This window comes from Paroedura picta, chromosome 7, assembly GCF_049243985.1.
Source record: "Paroedura picta isolate Pp20150507F chromosome 7, Ppicta_v3.0, whole genome shotgun sequence".
Lineage (NCBI taxonomy): Eukaryota > Metazoa > Chordata > Lepidosauria > Squamata > Gekkonidae > Paroedura > Paroedura picta.
In genome coordinates this window covers 92,671,710-92,687,999 of record NC_135375.1, presented here as the reverse complement: position 1 = coordinate 92,687,999, position 16,290 = coordinate 92,671,710, and the positions used below count along the sequence as shown (strand labels likewise).

Genomic DNA, 16,290 nt, shown 5'->3' with positions numbered 1-16,290 from the left:
CTGTCCCCTCCCAAAATGGACAGGGACAGCTTTAGACTTCACTTAGAAGTTAGCAACCCTAGGAAGGGTTTAGGAAGGGACTGCCATATCTTTTGCTTGATGGTGGTTTCCCACTTCTGGTTTCTCAGGCAAACTATGAATCACAGAAACAACAGCTAGCCTAGTTTGAACACCATGGTGAAAGGAACCCATAAGGAAAGAGGTCCACATGAGGGTTGAACTGAGGGTGAGAGGTAGGAGAGAGCAAACTGTTAAATCCATAGGTTCAAGGAAGCCAGGAGCACTGGGAGGCCAATCAGCTCTTTATTGTGATCTCAGCATGGTGGTATAGGAGGCAAAACGGAACTGAGAACCCCCTGAAAACCCTCAACTTATACACAGTAGCAAACAATGGATCTTCCTGCCAGTGCGCGCTATTGGTCAGTTTCGGTTCTAACTGACTGGATCCAGCAGATGGGATCTAGCCGTACAGTTATATTGCCAGCTTCAATCCTGTCTTGAACCTCAAGGTCAGTCTTCGGCAGATCCACACACACAACACAAGACATTGGCTCAATCATATTACATTTGGACCAAATCTTCAGTACACAGAAGTGGTTTAATATAGTATCATGCCTCTTCAGACCAGGCCCAAAAGAAAACCAGTTTCAGGGTTGGATGGCAGTGCAGGACGTCTGCAAGTAAGTCACAGTAGGAACTGCATTATCTGAGGCCTACAAACGTGTTTATTTTTTTTCCTCGGTGTGAAATGTTATTGGGCTTTGGTAGAATCCATTAAAATCCCATGTCTCAGAATTCACCACCATGATGAGACTCAAAACTTGCATGTGAAACATGAATTATCAGTTGACCTGAATTTCTTTAGGAAATAATATTAAGCTAATACAGTTTTCACTCCACCACCCTGGCCAAACCCTACAACCCGTTGGACAATTTTGGCTCCGTTCACTTAGCCTGTGACCTTTTGCCTATAGGATTTTCAGCTGTCCTGTTGGAAACATTTTATTCTCCTCTATCCTGTTGTTTCTTTTCTAAACTGGGCACCTCTGCTCTTAATGGCGTCGGTGTTATTACATTTATCTCTAAATTATGCACGAAGCCTTTCAGAAATAATCGTGGCAGAACCTGAATATTTCATAGCGCTGTCTAAATGTTTCATGCCCGCTTACAAAGTCAAATTAATAGGGGAACTGGCAAATTCGGTTGCCTTCAGCATCCAGCGCTCTGCCAGAGGGACGACAGCCGTCTTTCACCTTTCATCAGCCATGTTCTTCACTCCTTCTTCGGAGTCGATTGGAGGGGCAGGGCAGGGATAATCTTTTGACCCCATCTCTTAGGAGTTGAGAGTCTACTGGACACGAAGAAATGCTGTGCAGAATACAAAACAGCCCATCGTGAAAAGATAACTTTCACGGACATCCCAGTCCTAAACATATGTACCCAGGACTAAGTCCCATTTATTCTGAAGTGACATGCTTCCAAGTAGACTCCAGCGATCAGGACTGAAAAATCACTCGGATGACTTTACCCAGTAGGCATGAGCACAGTGATTCTGTAAGCGAGATGGCAGAGTACTCAGATCTCCACAAAGCTACAAACCTCTCGGTGGGATATATTATCAGGCACATGAACTCCACAGAACTCAATAATACAAAAATGACGTCCCGATAAAAGCAAAATATAAATCCACGTTTGGTTCTGTGGCTCCGCATTTAAAGTATAGCACTGAAGCACTGCATTCAATCCACGTTTGGCTCTGTGGCTAATTTGTACTCTCAGTATGTGTTGCTGTTATGTTTCCTGAGAGTTCTCTCCGTATTGTGTTCAGTCTCCACATGCAGCTTGGAGATCTCCTGCTATCACAAGTTGTCATTTACAACTCATTCCCCAGTGTTCTCCATGCAGCTAGCAGGGTGGCCTTTGGCTAGTCAAAGTTCTCACTCAGGTCCCCCCCACCTCACAGAGTGCCTGTTGTGGAGAGAGGAAGGAGAGGCAATTGTAAGCAGCTTTGAGACTCCTTTGTGTGATGAAAAGCAGAGTATAAAACCAACTCTCCTTCATTGCTGAACAGTTAATCAGAATGTGTGGATTGGTTCCTTCACTTGAAGAGGCAGTTTAGGGGAGACATTCTGAAGGACTTTCACGTGGAAGAAGATAAAGCCTTATCCCTATTCTCCTTCAGAAAGCAGGACAAGTTTTGGGTGAGTAGATTCTGACTTACTGAATGCAACAGGCTTTACTACTAGTTACCAATAAATCCCCTTTATGGCCTGGGTCCACATGCCTGCAAGGCTGTCTCTCCAGGTATCAATCCATGTGACAGTTCAACACCTTTTGGTTATGCCCTCCTAAAGAGTTGTGAAGTCAGCCGTTGTCAAATCCAAAGTCTTTGTTTCTCAGTGACCTCCCGTTTTGTGGTAGAATTTTGAGACTAGCATGACATCCCTGGCCGTTTTTCCCCAGAAGTGGTGTCACACTGATTGTACCCCCCCCCCCACATCCATGTCCGCATTTTCTGTTTTAAAATGTTATTTACAGTATTTGCTGGCGTATAAGACTACTTTCCCCCCCTGAAAAACATGCCTCCAAGTGTGGGGGGGGGGTCGTCCTATACGCAGGGTGCACTTCAGTTGGGATATAGCTGCCCATAGTGGCCCATAGTACATTACACAGTAATGTAATGTAACAAACTCTATATTTTGAGTGGAAATGTTGGGGGGTCGTCTTATACGCCCAGTCGTCTTATATGCCGGCAAATACGGTATTTTGTTTTCAGAAAAAAGAAAAAACACTTGTTAATTACATGTTAAAAGAACTACTACTATTAAAGGCAACATTTTACAACATCTGCACAGGAAAATCCAGCTGCCAAAGCACAATGAAAGTGCATTATCTTATGTGTGCGGAATGAGCCAAGGACTATCATGAAACCCTGGTTGAGAAAGCCTGGTCCACTACCTGAACTGACACTGTGCAGGTCCACAGAATTAGGAAGCCCATCCTTTTTTGCTGGAATACAGACAACATGCACAGAGCCTACATAGGCAGGCTTGGAATTTGTGCATATTTATTTCAGTCAATAGACTATATATACACATCAACTCAAGTCGGATTTTGTCACTGCTGTCCCTCCCCCTCCTCCACGCTCCATTCCAATTCAGTGTACCTTAACTGAATGTGCGTAAAGCTCTCCTGTGTTGTCCTTCATGTGCAGCTAAGCCAAAGGAATGTGAGAGCCACAGGCAGTTCCTTAGAAAGCACACATAACAAGTCTACTGGAAGGGCTTCCTCGTTTTAAACACTGACAGAGTGCCTAGGGTTTCAAATGCTTTTGAAATAATAATAATCTCTATTAGCATTACTCTTCAAAAGCACAGTGTTCACAACGCAATCCCATGGAGACTTTCCTGGGAGTAAGCTCCATTGAAAAACCTGCGTAGACCAGCTTAGAGTTGCTCTGACTGATAATGCACAGGCAGGAAGAGCCGGGCTGGTGCCTGAAGAAGAAGAAGAGAAGAAGAGTTGGTTCTTATATGCCGCTTTTCCCTACCCGAAGGAGGCTCAAAGCGGCTTACAGTCGCCTTCCTTTTCCTCTCCCCACAACAGACACCCTGTGGGGTGGGTGAGGCTGAGAGAGCGCTGATATCACTGCTCGGTCAGAACAATTTTATCAGTGCCGTGGTGAGCCCAAGGTCACCCAGCTGGTTGCATGTGGGGGAGTGCAGAATCGAACCCGGCATGCCAGATTAGAAGTCAGCACTCCTAACCACTACACCAAACTGGCTCTCATGGCCTGCATGACAGTGGGGCTAATCCCCACTTATGCACAACATCAGTGCTGGCTCCTCCCAGTTCTGGCCCACTTTAGGGTCTCTAATGGCCAGCATCAAGGGAACGCTGATTTTCCAGTGTTCCCCTTGTTTGCTATGGCCGCCATCAATGGTAAGGCCAGGCCAGGCCCGTACACAAAGGAAGAGCCAGGCCTTCCAAGCCTGGCTCCTCCCTGTGCTGTGGTGGCTGGGAGGGGACTGAAAATGCCCCACTCGGCTCCACGGTGCGTTACAGTGTCGCAGGGTCGAATGGTTCCCCCCCCCGCTCATTTTGCAGAAAGGTGGGGTCACATTCTCATGCAATCCCTCCATCCTGCAAAACAATCCCCCTCCCGCCACCCCGTCCTCACAGTGGAACCTTTCTGCCATGGCTACCTTTCCCAAAGGAACACATTTCGACAGCAAAGCTGCTCCATCACCAAAACATGTCCCCTGTGGAGATGTAGAAAGCAGGGGACCAGCTACACCACTGAAATGCATCACTCGTGTGGACACAAGAAACGCAACAAATTGGCAGCAGCCCAGCGCAGCCCCTGTGGTGCATAAAAGGTCTCTGTTATTTTTGCTTGTTCATTCCTGATTAAGAGTGTTTCCTTGTTTTCTCTCCACTGAGGAGTCTCAGAGCAGTTGGCAATCACATCCCCTTCCTCTCCCCACAACAGAGGCCTTTAGAAGGGCTGAGAGAGTTCTGAGAGAACTTGGACTGGGCCAAGGTCACCCAGCAGGTTTCACTTGGAAGAGCAGGGAATCAAACCTGGTTCTCCAGATTAGACCCCACTGCTCATAACCACTATGTCACACCACACTGGCTCTCCTTGGGAATCTACTTACAGCATTTATAGCACAACCATGCCACAAGAATAAAATCTGGGAGAGAGAAAACTCGCAGAACATTTTAAAATAATTTCATGTGGTTGCAGTCATGAAAATATTGACCAGTCAGTGGGTCATTCTTGTGCTAAAGGATGTTTCCAGTTAAATTCCACAGACCTACTTGACAGTTTTGCTTTATATACCCCCCCCCAGAATTTATTTATGTATTTATTTACTTACTTACTTAAGATACCACCCTCCCATGCATCTTAGAGCGGTATACGGTATATATTTACATTCATACTAAAAACATGGATAGTAAAACCTTAAAAACAATTTTAAAACCACATGAATGTGTTAAAATCTCAGCACTACCAGGCAGCTTTCCAGTATAGCCTATCAGAGGACATTCTCCATGGGGGGTGTCCAAGGGAGGCCCATTTGATGTTATTGGGATCCCTGGACCCAACCAAACATTTGGTGAAGAGCCCTTTCCAGTCAAACACCATAAATTATCACATGTGTTGATGACTACATCTTTCACTTGAGGTTCTTGAATTGGCCATAGTGATGCTTGAGCATTTTATTCATTTATTTAGTTTCTGCCACCCAGGATCAAAAACAGAATCTGCAGAATGATGTATGTCAGTCGCTCCTTGTTGCACTTGCATTTATTTATGCTCCCACATTTCATCTGTTTTGTCTGGTAAGACACTTGTGTTGCCAAGACTCTGTTCATATGTTACTTAGAGTGGCGTTTGGTAGAGGAGAAGGAGAATTCTAGTGAGATTCATTGGTTAATAGATTTAATAGGTGCCCCCCCCCACCGCTCCAATACATGTGGCAGTACTCTTTTAAAAAGTTAACACTAATTTTAATGCAAATACTTATTTAAAGTATCTGATGGTGATAGGCAACATTTTCAAAGAGGTATTCCCTCTTCATTTGTATGTTTCAAAATGCCTTTACTAACATTACCATGTACATCCATCACCATATCCAAAAAATAACCTTTGGCTCATCCCAGCACTGATAAAGGTCTTCTGACCGAGCAGTAATATCAGGGCTCTCTCGGCCTCACCCACCTCACAGGGTGTCTGCTGTGGGGAGAGGAAAGGGAGGGTGATTGTAAGCCACTTTGAGACTCCTTCAGGTAGAGAAAAGTGGCATATAAGAACCAACTCTTCTTCACACTCAGAATTTCGAGACTGGAGTACAGGTTGTGCTACCACAAAATGGCTGCCATGGGTGGTGTGGCCAACCACATAATGGCTGCTATGGGAGCTAAGGCCAATCACAACCATTTCTGCATGGAGGCAGACAACGTGCACTGCCTCCTGCTTGTAAACGTATAATTGTAAACCACACATTTGGCCACTCACTGATGGGAGACCCTTCCCATATTATCCCTCCATTTCGTTGTGACTTTTCCCTTCCTGACAAGGCAGCAGAGAAGCTGGAAGCTTGGACAACCCACAGGTTTCCTCCTGCTTCTCAGGTTGTCAATCAACATAAGCCACCAATCCCCTCTCAGGGTGGTTTTGGGGACTCAAACACCCCCCCCCAGGAGTCCTGAATTTATTTTTTAATAAAAAGGAAAGTTCCACATTGCTACAGAAACCCACCACAACAATAAAACATTATTTCTTTTGGGGATTCTTTTTATGATGGTCTATTTATGTTTATATATGTTCAGATAGATTTCTGATATGCTTGAGAGTTATGTTGGCCATGGTGATTGGATCCTGAGGATTGTATGTTCACGATACAGAATAAAAATACAGAACACGGACACCATGCTAACAGGCAGAGGTCCGCTTCATAACACAATCTCTCCCCCATCTTTCCCCATTCATGCCCTACCACCAGAAAACAAGAACATGAATGTGCTTTAGATTGCTGGCTGCTGCCATTATATTACTGTGCACTCTGAAGAGAACATGACAGTACATTTCATGTCACTGGAAATGGAGAGGGGAGGGCGGGTGCAAGGGTGGGCAAAAAGCTACCAAAATTGTTGCTCGTTTCTTCTTTCAGACAGGCTTGCCCTGGTTTGCACCTCTTTGTACGCCACGACAAGAAATGGGAAATGGATTCTCCCACTTTCCATTATTGCGGGGCAAAGGGGACGAGAATGCACGCCCATCCCTGGAGAGCCATGGGTTGCTGCCAATGTCATGAGGAAGCAGCATTAAAACCCATGAACAATGAGAGGCCGGGCAGGGGCAAATTCTTCATGCAGAAATGGTCCACAAAATATTGAGAGGTTCTAACTCACATAAATGAGCTGTGGGGAAGAAGGAAGTGGGCACCAAAAAACACATCAGCAAGCACCATGTTGAGACTCGTTGCTCAATGTGATATATGAGCTAATGTAACATGTAAAAGTTGGACTTCTGTTGAAGAGATCAGAGACAGGGAAATAACTTAAAACTGGCAGGGAGACATGACCTCATGGTGATTTACACAAAAAGGAATTATGATGTTGAATGAGTTTTGATTTCACATTTATTTTTAACCCATCAATTACACCTCAGCCTACGCCAGATGAACTGCTCCTTGCAGAAGAGATTCACAGACTATGAAAACCATAGGTCAGGTGTAGCCATTTTGCAGGAAGGAGTGGGAGACAGCAGTCCGTCAGTGGTGCCTGCAACGTGGTAATAAAATTAAGCATGTCCTTCATGTCCCTGCACTGCTTGCCATGTTGCATTTAAGCCATGCTCCCCCCCCCCCCCACATACACCTTTGGCAAGGCATAAATTCCAAGAAGTGGCATACATTTTGATTAACATTTGGAGACATAAATGAGGCTGAGGGAACTGCTGTTTGAAACCCTTTTACAAAATCTAATGAAATATTGCTCCATGCTGGGATTTTAATAGCTGCTTAGACTTTTTAAACTTACAGTAATTTTTTAAAAAGGGAAGGCATGTATTAGAAAGGCAACTGGAGGGTGAGACGAGGGACTGAAAGCCTCAGGTTTAATTCCCAAGAGAAATGAGAACAATCGTGTTGAAGTGTGCCCAGCTATGTTCTGATCAAATGAATACTGCAGTAAAAAAAACCCCAGCAAACTCAATAATCCAATTTTCTTCTTTGTTCCCATAAAAGGCATCTTGGCAAACACACAAAAAATGATATCAGTCCTCTAAGGGAGAAAGGGGGGAGAAGAATTACATGGAATCACACTAACCAAACTGGGCAGCTGAGAGTTTGCTGGAACCATTTAGGATGACAGCCATGAAACTTTCAGGAATGGGGAAAGCCACCCCTTCCAAGACCTGCTGGAGAAGTACACGGGGAATTTGCCGGAGAAAAGAGTCTCCGCGGGAAGAGTTCAGTTCACTCTCTCTTATAGCCGATCACAGGTCCCCTTTTATCTTTCCTCTGTTTCTCTGCCCTTTCATGGCCCTTTGTTCCTCAAAGGGATTGGCGTGTTCCATCCGGAGTTAGAAAAGAGACATAGAATGACCCAGGGGGGGTTGAGAGCCAGTTTGGTATAGTGGTTAGGAGTGCGGTCTTCTAATCTGGTATGCCAGGTTCGATTCTGCACTCCCCCACATGCAACCAGCTGGGTGACCTTGGGCTCGCCTCGGTACTGATAAAACTGTTCTGACCAGGCAGTGATATCAGGGCTCTCTCAACCTCACCCACCCCACAGGGTGTCTGTTGTGGGGAGAGGAATGGGAAGGCGACTGTAAGCCGCTTCGAGCCTCCTTCGGGTAGGGAAAAGCAGTATATAAGAACTTTCTTCTTCTTCTCCTTCTTCTTCTATTTATAGATGAAGTCTCCCATGATCTCACTCACTTCTTCCCAGGAGGCCAGAGCTACATCCTGACACCCCTTCCCCCCTACCCACCAATGCCTTTAACAACAAAATCTGACAAACAGGTTCCTGTGAATAACCTCCACTGAACTGGAACCAAATGTTATCTCTGGCCTAATTGTGATCCAATGTTACACCAGGGAATTTTGGCTCGTAAGCACTGCAGGGCCAGTTTCTGCTCTCAAGCAGGGCTTCACCTACCTTCTGTACCATTTCCTCTTCCCAAAATGCCTGCAGGGGGCCATGCTTCCCAGTTCCATGCTTCCCAGTCAGGGATAACATTGAGTTGATCCCTAAGCAAATCTCCTTAGGATGGCACTGTAAGCCCACAAGGCTGTTGAGAGAGAAGGCAGAGAAAAAGCCTCAGAAATCATTTTTTTCCCCTTCCCTTTCCCCTCTTACAAAAAAATTAAACATACAGAAATGGGATGTATGACAGATGGCTTACAAGATTTCATTTCAGTTTTCAGATTGTATCAAAAGATACTCCTTGTGTTATGTTTTGAGCATGAGGAAAAGTTTGCAGGAATATGTCATTTCTTTCCGTTAGTGGAGGCGGGAGTCATTTTAGCATTTCTACTTGCACAAGGATTTGTGAACATGCGGAAATCCCCTTGGACACCCAATCCAACCGAGCTCCAAAATGTTGTCTAAGCGTCATGTCCAGGGACCGTGTACCCCTAATACCAATCCCTGAGGGACTTTGTTTTCTGCACCCTGAAGGAAAGGTCACTGGGGGACTAGGTAGCTCATCCCAGCATGACTGATTTTTTTCCTCTCAAGATTAGTTCCTGTCCATCGGTTCTTTCTCCTTGCTTACTATGCAGCAAGCCAAAAGCAAGTGTAGTGTAGTATTGAGAATACTGGACTAGGAAGTAAGAAACCCAGTTCGAATTCTCACTTTTCCTTGGAAGCCTTGAGCCAGTCCCATACTTTCAGGCTAAACCACTTCATAGGGCTGTTATGAGGGTGTAGTCTGCATGGGACTTTTTACCCACTTCTAGCTCAAATAAATTCCTCCCATCTACACTGAATTTGATTTTCATTTTGATTTGGGGTGATTAAACGTTCCCTCTGCAACATGCATGATTGAGCAGACCCTACCTTTTCCTTGCAATATCCAGAAGTGGATATAACCCGCGATATTTGAAAAAATCACCATCAGTAAGTGTGCAGATTTCTGCTTTTGGCAAATTAATTTCCTTCTCCATGCCTTGTAGCAAAGCAGTCTTCCCTGATTGGCCAGGGCGTCAGTTCAAAGACTTCCAGGTTCTTGGTTGCAAGGCTTGTCTTAAAGTGATTGTGCTCCAGAAGCCCTAACTTGTCTCAGCAGAGATTTGCCTCTTTGATTTATTCCCCCCTCCTCTGCTGTCTCCAATCCTCTTTCCCCCTCCCCTCGTTCAAGAAAAGAAAGAGACTCCTGCTGCGCTTGGCTCCCCTCCCCGCTCTGAGCTTCCCCAATCAAGTGCAGAACACTTTCTGTTTCAATTGGGGGGAGGGATAGAGGAAGATCCGAGTTCAAATTGATCTGAATTCAGTAGAATCCACAATGTAAAAAACAAAGAAAGTACAGAGTCAGCAGAAGATAACATGGAGAAGGGGGGGGGGGATGTGAGCTTCTTTGGGCTCCTCACTGGGTCCCTATTGAGAAGGAAGACAGAACAGAGATGCCATAAAGAAAGCCATTTTCTTTCGTGAGCATGTGTGCAAAAATAGGTCATATTTTCTCTGTGTGCCCATCCCTTTTTGTGTTCATCCCTCTGTTCTACAGTTCCCCAAACTACCTACCACTCAATTATTAAATAAGGACAGACTCATTAACCCGCAGAAACAGAATGTATCTCTATCCTTCAGTGCTTGCCATATTAAATCATGCCAAGATTCTGGAAGAGCTGGAATGTCAAGAATTATTTGTTGTCACGACTATCTGTTGCTTTTCAAAAGCCAGGCACCATTTCTCCAGCCTCCTCTCCACCACAAAGGAAAAAGTAATTTCATCACCGAGAGCCTTTCTTCATTCTTCTCCTTGCCACTGGCTTTTAAATTAATATCAGATTGACTCATTTCCAACCCAGAAAACACATTTCTATTAAAATGATAAGCACAACAAATGCTCTATTCCTTTCCAGAATGATTCTTAAAAAAGCAAAGCAGCACTCTGTCAGAGTCTATCTAGCGGCTGCATGCACCTGAAAATGGCCCAAAGATTTGAGGAATCAGATGATAAAAATCTACAGCTGCTTGAAGCTGCTCACGAGGGTTGTCAGCTCACCCCTGGCCATTAGCAGGGGACTTGGTTGGGGTCGGGGGTAGGGTGGTCAGATCCAGGTTGGGAAACTGCTTGAGATTTGGGGGTCAAGCCTGGAGAGTTTCTGGCTGCAGGTCCAGCTGTAAGCTGCACCCCATCCAGGCAGGGGAGGCACACTTCCTGATCCTGCCCCCTTCTACCCAACCACAGGGCCTCCATCTTGCAGGGGTTGAGTTTCAGGCGATTCTACCTGAGCCACCCTAAGACTGGTTCCGAACAATTGGCAAATGTTTCCGGGGGAAATCTGGCTGGCCTTCCATCAGGAGGCATTACACATTAAATAACAGGCATTACACATCAAACAATTTTTTAAACTATGTATTCTTCCATCCTCAGTATTGTATCCTGTAGATTCCACATTCTGACGAAAGCAACAGTCAGTAGTACAAGCCATTAGCTGGCTGTTTCATTAAGGTAATGATGACTTGGAAATTTCTCTGCTTCTTGCTAAACAGAGGGAGATAGATAAAAGATAGGTTTACAATTAACCCAAAGTTAATCTCAAGTTACTCTCTCCCCTACAATAGAAACTTTACTGTTTTAGCCAGGGTCTGTGTTGCATGTTGATCGTTCAGGTTACAGTGCACCAGGAAACTGGAGCAGACAAGGATAGAATCTGCACAGAGCTTTTATTCCAATCCCAGGTCGATTTAGTCCCTGCCGTCTCCACTGAATGCAATTTGCATTTTTTGTCCAATTTAAATTTTCCCTCTGCAGCAAGTATGATTGATCTGGAATGACCCTACCTTTTCCTAGAGTGGATATAGCCCACGATATTTGAGAAATCTGCATGAGAAAGCAAGCAGGGCCCATTCTGCACACATAGGATAATGCTGGATTTTCCAGTGCGGAACAGGAAAATCTACTTCTAAAGCAGTGGTCCCCAACCTTTTTATCATCGGAGACCGGTTAATGCTTGACAATTTTACTGAGGCCCGGGGAGGGGTCGTTTTTTGCCGAGGGACTTCATCGCCGCCTGAGCCCCTGCTTCACTTATTTTCCCGCTGGCGCCCCTGACTTCCTGCTGCCCGCTGGGGGGCACTGCCAGCAACAGTTGTGCAGTGCCATGCCAAGAGGGAGCCCCAGCCATGGTGTCTGCTGGAGAGCACCAAAGGTGAGCCGGCTTCAGAGTGGCAGGGCAGCCACCGAGGCAGTAGCCAGGGAGGAGAACGAGGAGGAGCCACAGACCGGTACCGGTCTTCCGACTGGGGGTTGGGGACCACTATTCTAAAGTGCATTGGAAGTGCATTATCTATTGTGTACAGAATAGGTCCAGATCTCTGCCTGTTCCGAACTTGCTGCTGAGCTCCGTGGTAGAGAAGCCCTGATTGGCCAAGGCTTCAGTTCCTCCTTCCCAGGCTGCAAGCTTGCCTTAACGAGGAAGCCCTAACTTCTCTTGGCAGAAGTTCTAGAAGCCCTAATTTCTCTTGGTTTCCCCCCCCCCCTCCTCTGCTGTCTCCAATCATCTCCCCCCTCCTCGTTCAAGAAAAGAAAGAGGCTTCTGCTGCTCTTGGCTCCCCTCCCTGCTCTGAGCTTTCCCAGTCAAGTGCAGAACACTTTTCTATTTCAATTGGGGGGGGGAGATAGAGGAAGACCCGATTTCAAATCGATATGGATTCAGCAGGATCCACAATGGAATAAACAAAGTAAGTGCAGATTCAGCCCTGATGTGCCATGGCATTCGCACAGCATGACCAATGAGAGAAGGGACTATAGTTCAGTGGCAGAGCAATGTGTTGTGTGCAGATGCTCCCAGGTTCATGGTCCAGGTTCATGGTCTACATATAAAAACTCAAATAGTTGGGCTGGGAAAGACATCTTGGCTTCAGCTCATGCTAAGCACTAGAGATGGGCACAAACTAGTCCATAAGCCACAGAGGGAAAATTAGCATGGCTTCTGCAAAGGAAAGTCCTGACTCACAAGACCCTTGGGCATTCTTTGACCATGTTAACAAGCATGAGATAAAGGGTTATCAGATACTATCACTGATGCGACCATAATTGCAGTTTTTAAATTGTTTTAGTATTTTAATTGATTGCTTATTGTATTAGATTTTATATGTAAACTGCCCTGAGACAGATTCAAGTGGATAGCCGTGTTGGTCTGAAGTAGGACAATAAAATCAGAGTCCAGTGGCACCTTTAAGACCAACAAGGATTTATTCAGGGCATGAGCTTTCAAGTGCAAGCACTCTTCCTCAGAGTTCATAGTTTAAGGGAGAGTGCTTGAGTAGTAAAGGGGTACACATATTATAATGAGCTTAACCATGCCCACCGCTTTGCATACTAATTACCTATTTGCATAACCACACCCCCGGACATCACCGGAAGTGCCAAAAACATGCCCCACCCATGCGCCCCCTGACCCGGATGTGCCGCCATCACACCACACACACCCTGACGACACCGGAAGCAGCGTTATCATGCCCTCTGGCCCCTGCCCCGGAAGTGCCACCATTATGCCATGTATACCCCCCTCCCTGGAAGTGATGGTGTCATGCCCCCCACCTTCTGCCCCCTTTGCCCCCGGAAACAATTTCCACAGACCATGGTCCCACCAGAAACACAGCCATCTTTTTACACCTGCTCATGACAGCATTGGAAGTGACGTGCAGCATAGACCAACCCTCCCTACTGCATCACAACCAATGGGAATGACCAGGTACGGCCATGTGTTCCCTCTAGCAACACGCCCTGTCACCTCTGACCAATAGCAAAGAGGCTGGGACAGCCCCCCACAGAAGTGATTTTAGGAAAGAAGCCACTTGTGCTAGCAAACACTCACCATGGCTCTTGCTGAAACCATGGAGACTCCTAGCAGGCCCCGGATCCTCACCACCCCACTACCCGTGCTGAGACCTAATGCTGCCATGAGATGCCTGGTATTTAACCTCCCTACAGCAACTATGAGTAGCTTTGATGGGTATGTTCCCACTCATTTTGTTTACTGGCCCCTCAATGAGGAGGCCGAGATGGCCAAATGCCCTACAACTGCAGAAGAAAATGGCCTTGCAAACATAGAAAGTACAATGCTACCATCTTGGGGAACCCATCCTGTTGCAGGCATATTGCAGATGTGGCGGACTTGGGGATACCCAATCCTCTGCGTTGCATGCACCGGAATCCTGTGGAGAATCTGAAGATGAGGAAGAAGAAGTAGAAGAGTTGGTTCTTATATGCCGCTTTTCCCTACCCAAAGGAGGCTCAAAGCGGCTTACAGTTGCCTTCCCATTCCTCTCCCCACAACAGACACCCTGTGGGGTGGGTGAGGCTGAGAGAGCCCTGATATCACTGCTTGGTCAGAACAGTTTTATCAGTGCTGTGACAAGCCCAAGGTCACCCAGCTGGTTGCATGTGGGGGAGCGCAGAATCGAACCCAGCATGCCAGATTAGAAGTCCGCACTCCTAACCACTACACAAAACTGGCTCTCAAAAGGATACAGAAAATGACGAGGCTTTTAATGAATCCATGGAAATGGAAGACAAAGCATTCAATGCCCAGGTAAACAGGTAAAAAAAAAGTGTTTTTGTTTATGGGTGTATAATGAAACCAGGGAGTCCATTGAGGAGTTCTATTACACTTACCAGTTGTTTATTATTCTATTTGCCAGCTTGATGAGCGCTTTATCCAGGCTTTTGGCAATCTGCACATCGGTAACCCTGTTAACGTGAACCTCTCTCGCACATCGTGTTTTTGTACCAGTGTGACCCCATGAGAGAAGAAAAAGAAGAAAAAGACTAAAAAGACAAAAAAAGGGGAAACTGAAGAGGAAGATAAAGTTTTGTTACAATTCCAAGTGTTTGCTTTTTCTTTGGTGTGTAGGCCACTGCCCTAAGACCGTCCCGATCCACCTTTGACTGAACCCCCTATCAGCACTTATACTGGCTTTCTGAATTTTTAAAAGTGGAATCAATAAGGCTACGCACGGCTTGCAAGGTCACCTTAGGGTCTGAAGAATTGTTAACCAAAGCTCTTATGTCACACAATACTTTAGATTCAGTATCAGTAGTGTCCATTTTCTGTTTTTTGCTGTGGTGTTCAGAACCATTGCTCTTTTGTTTACGCTTATGTGCAGTTTGGTGTTTGAGTGTTGGCTGTGGTTTACCGTATTCTTTTGGGGTGGTTGGTTTTGATGTTTGTTTCACGCAGATCTGCTGATGCTTCAGGAAAGTTGCTTTACACCCTGTTACAGGTTGCAGGACCAGTCGTGGAGTTTTACACTGTTTGCGATATTTAACAAGGGATTCAGCAACAAAATCATCCTCGTCATCTGGGGTCAAGAGAAATGAATTCCCATGAAATAATCACATGGCTTCATCACCGCCCCTCCAAATCTGTGAAAATATCATGCATTTCAGATAGTTTAAACATACCTGACTGTAAGCTCCTGTTCATAGATTCTTTCGAGGTGTCCTTGCTTTTCTGAACTAAACGGGGGAACAGCAAATTAAGGATAAACTTTGGGGGTAGAACCACATGGTCCAAAAATCACATTCTAAATATACAGAAACATACCTGGCTGTGAACATTTATTTTTTGAGCCTGGTTCTTTTTCTGGCTGCTTTTTCTGAAATGAATTCTGTAGGGGTTTACAGAGTTTGCGATATTTAACAAGGGATTCAGCAACAAAATCATCCTCGTCATCTGTGGGAGGTCAAGAAAAATGGATTCCCATGAAATAATCACATGGCTTCATCACCGCCCCTCCAAATCTGTGAAAATATCATGCATTTCAGATAGTTTAAACATACCTGACTGTAAGCTCCTGTTCATAGATTCTTTTGAGGTGTCCTTGCTTTTCTGAACTAAACAGGGGAACAGCAAATTAAGGATAAACTTTGGGGGTAGAACCACGTGGTCCAAAAATCACATTCTAAATATACAGAAACATACCTGGTTGCTTGGAAGGGCTCCCTTCAAACATTGCAGGATTTTGATTTAGTTTATCTCCACACTAAAAGCGAGAAACAGAGAAAAATGAAAGTGCACATGAAATAAAATAAAACTTTGTTGGTCTAAAGGTGCCACTGGACTCAAATCTTGTTCTGCTATTTCATACCAACCATGTTTTTACCCCAGTTACTTTTAAAATCATTTTGCTCCCACATAATTCAATTTAACCATTACTAAAGGAAAATGTGTCTTAAAAACTTACCTAGTGTTGCCTCTGACTTGGTTTCAACCTGAATGGCCAGAAAGAGCCAAGCTATGGAGATGTTGGCTCCTTTCTGTAGAACTAAGATAGAGGAAGCCTAAGGGAGGGCTAATCCCTTTAAAACTTTCTGGCCTCCTTTGTGTAAAAGCAGTCTCATGATTGGCCGTTGGCGTCAGGTGATTTGCAGGCTTCATGGAAATGCTCCTCCTCCTCACTGCATTCTGCTTCCTTCCCCACCCACTCTTCATTCACCACCCCCACTCACTCCAGCAATATGTTCCAAGTGCCACATGGATTTTGGTAAGCATTTATATTTTTATTATTGCTGTAAATGGGGCTTATATAATTTTGGGT

At 45.3% G+C, this 16,290-nt stretch overlaps 1 long non-coding RNA gene across 4 annotated transcripts; it reads right to left on the bottom strand.

The window, feature by feature from the left end:
* Positions 1-328: 328 nt before the first annotated feature.
* Positions 329-16,084, bottom strand: LOC143841286 (uncharacterized). Of its 4 annotated transcripts, none has more exons than XR_013232655.1 (8): positions 15,937-16,084; positions 15,675-15,735; positions 15,533-15,586; positions 15,297-15,425; positions 15,155-15,208; positions 14,366-15,051; positions 8,674-8,806; positions 329-1,368 (listed from the first exon to the last, which is right to left on the bottom strand). It is a non-coding gene; the product is annotated as an uncharacterized LOC143841286 (long non-coding RNA). The 4 variants fall into 4 exon arrangements; XR_013232653.1 differs by lacking the exon at positions 329-1,368 and adding an exon at positions 7,127-7,293; XR_013232656.1 differs by lacking the exons at positions 14,366-15,051; positions 15,155-15,208; positions 15,297-15,425; positions 15,533-15,586.
* Between the last annotated feature and the right edge of the window lie 206 nt (positions 16,085-16,290).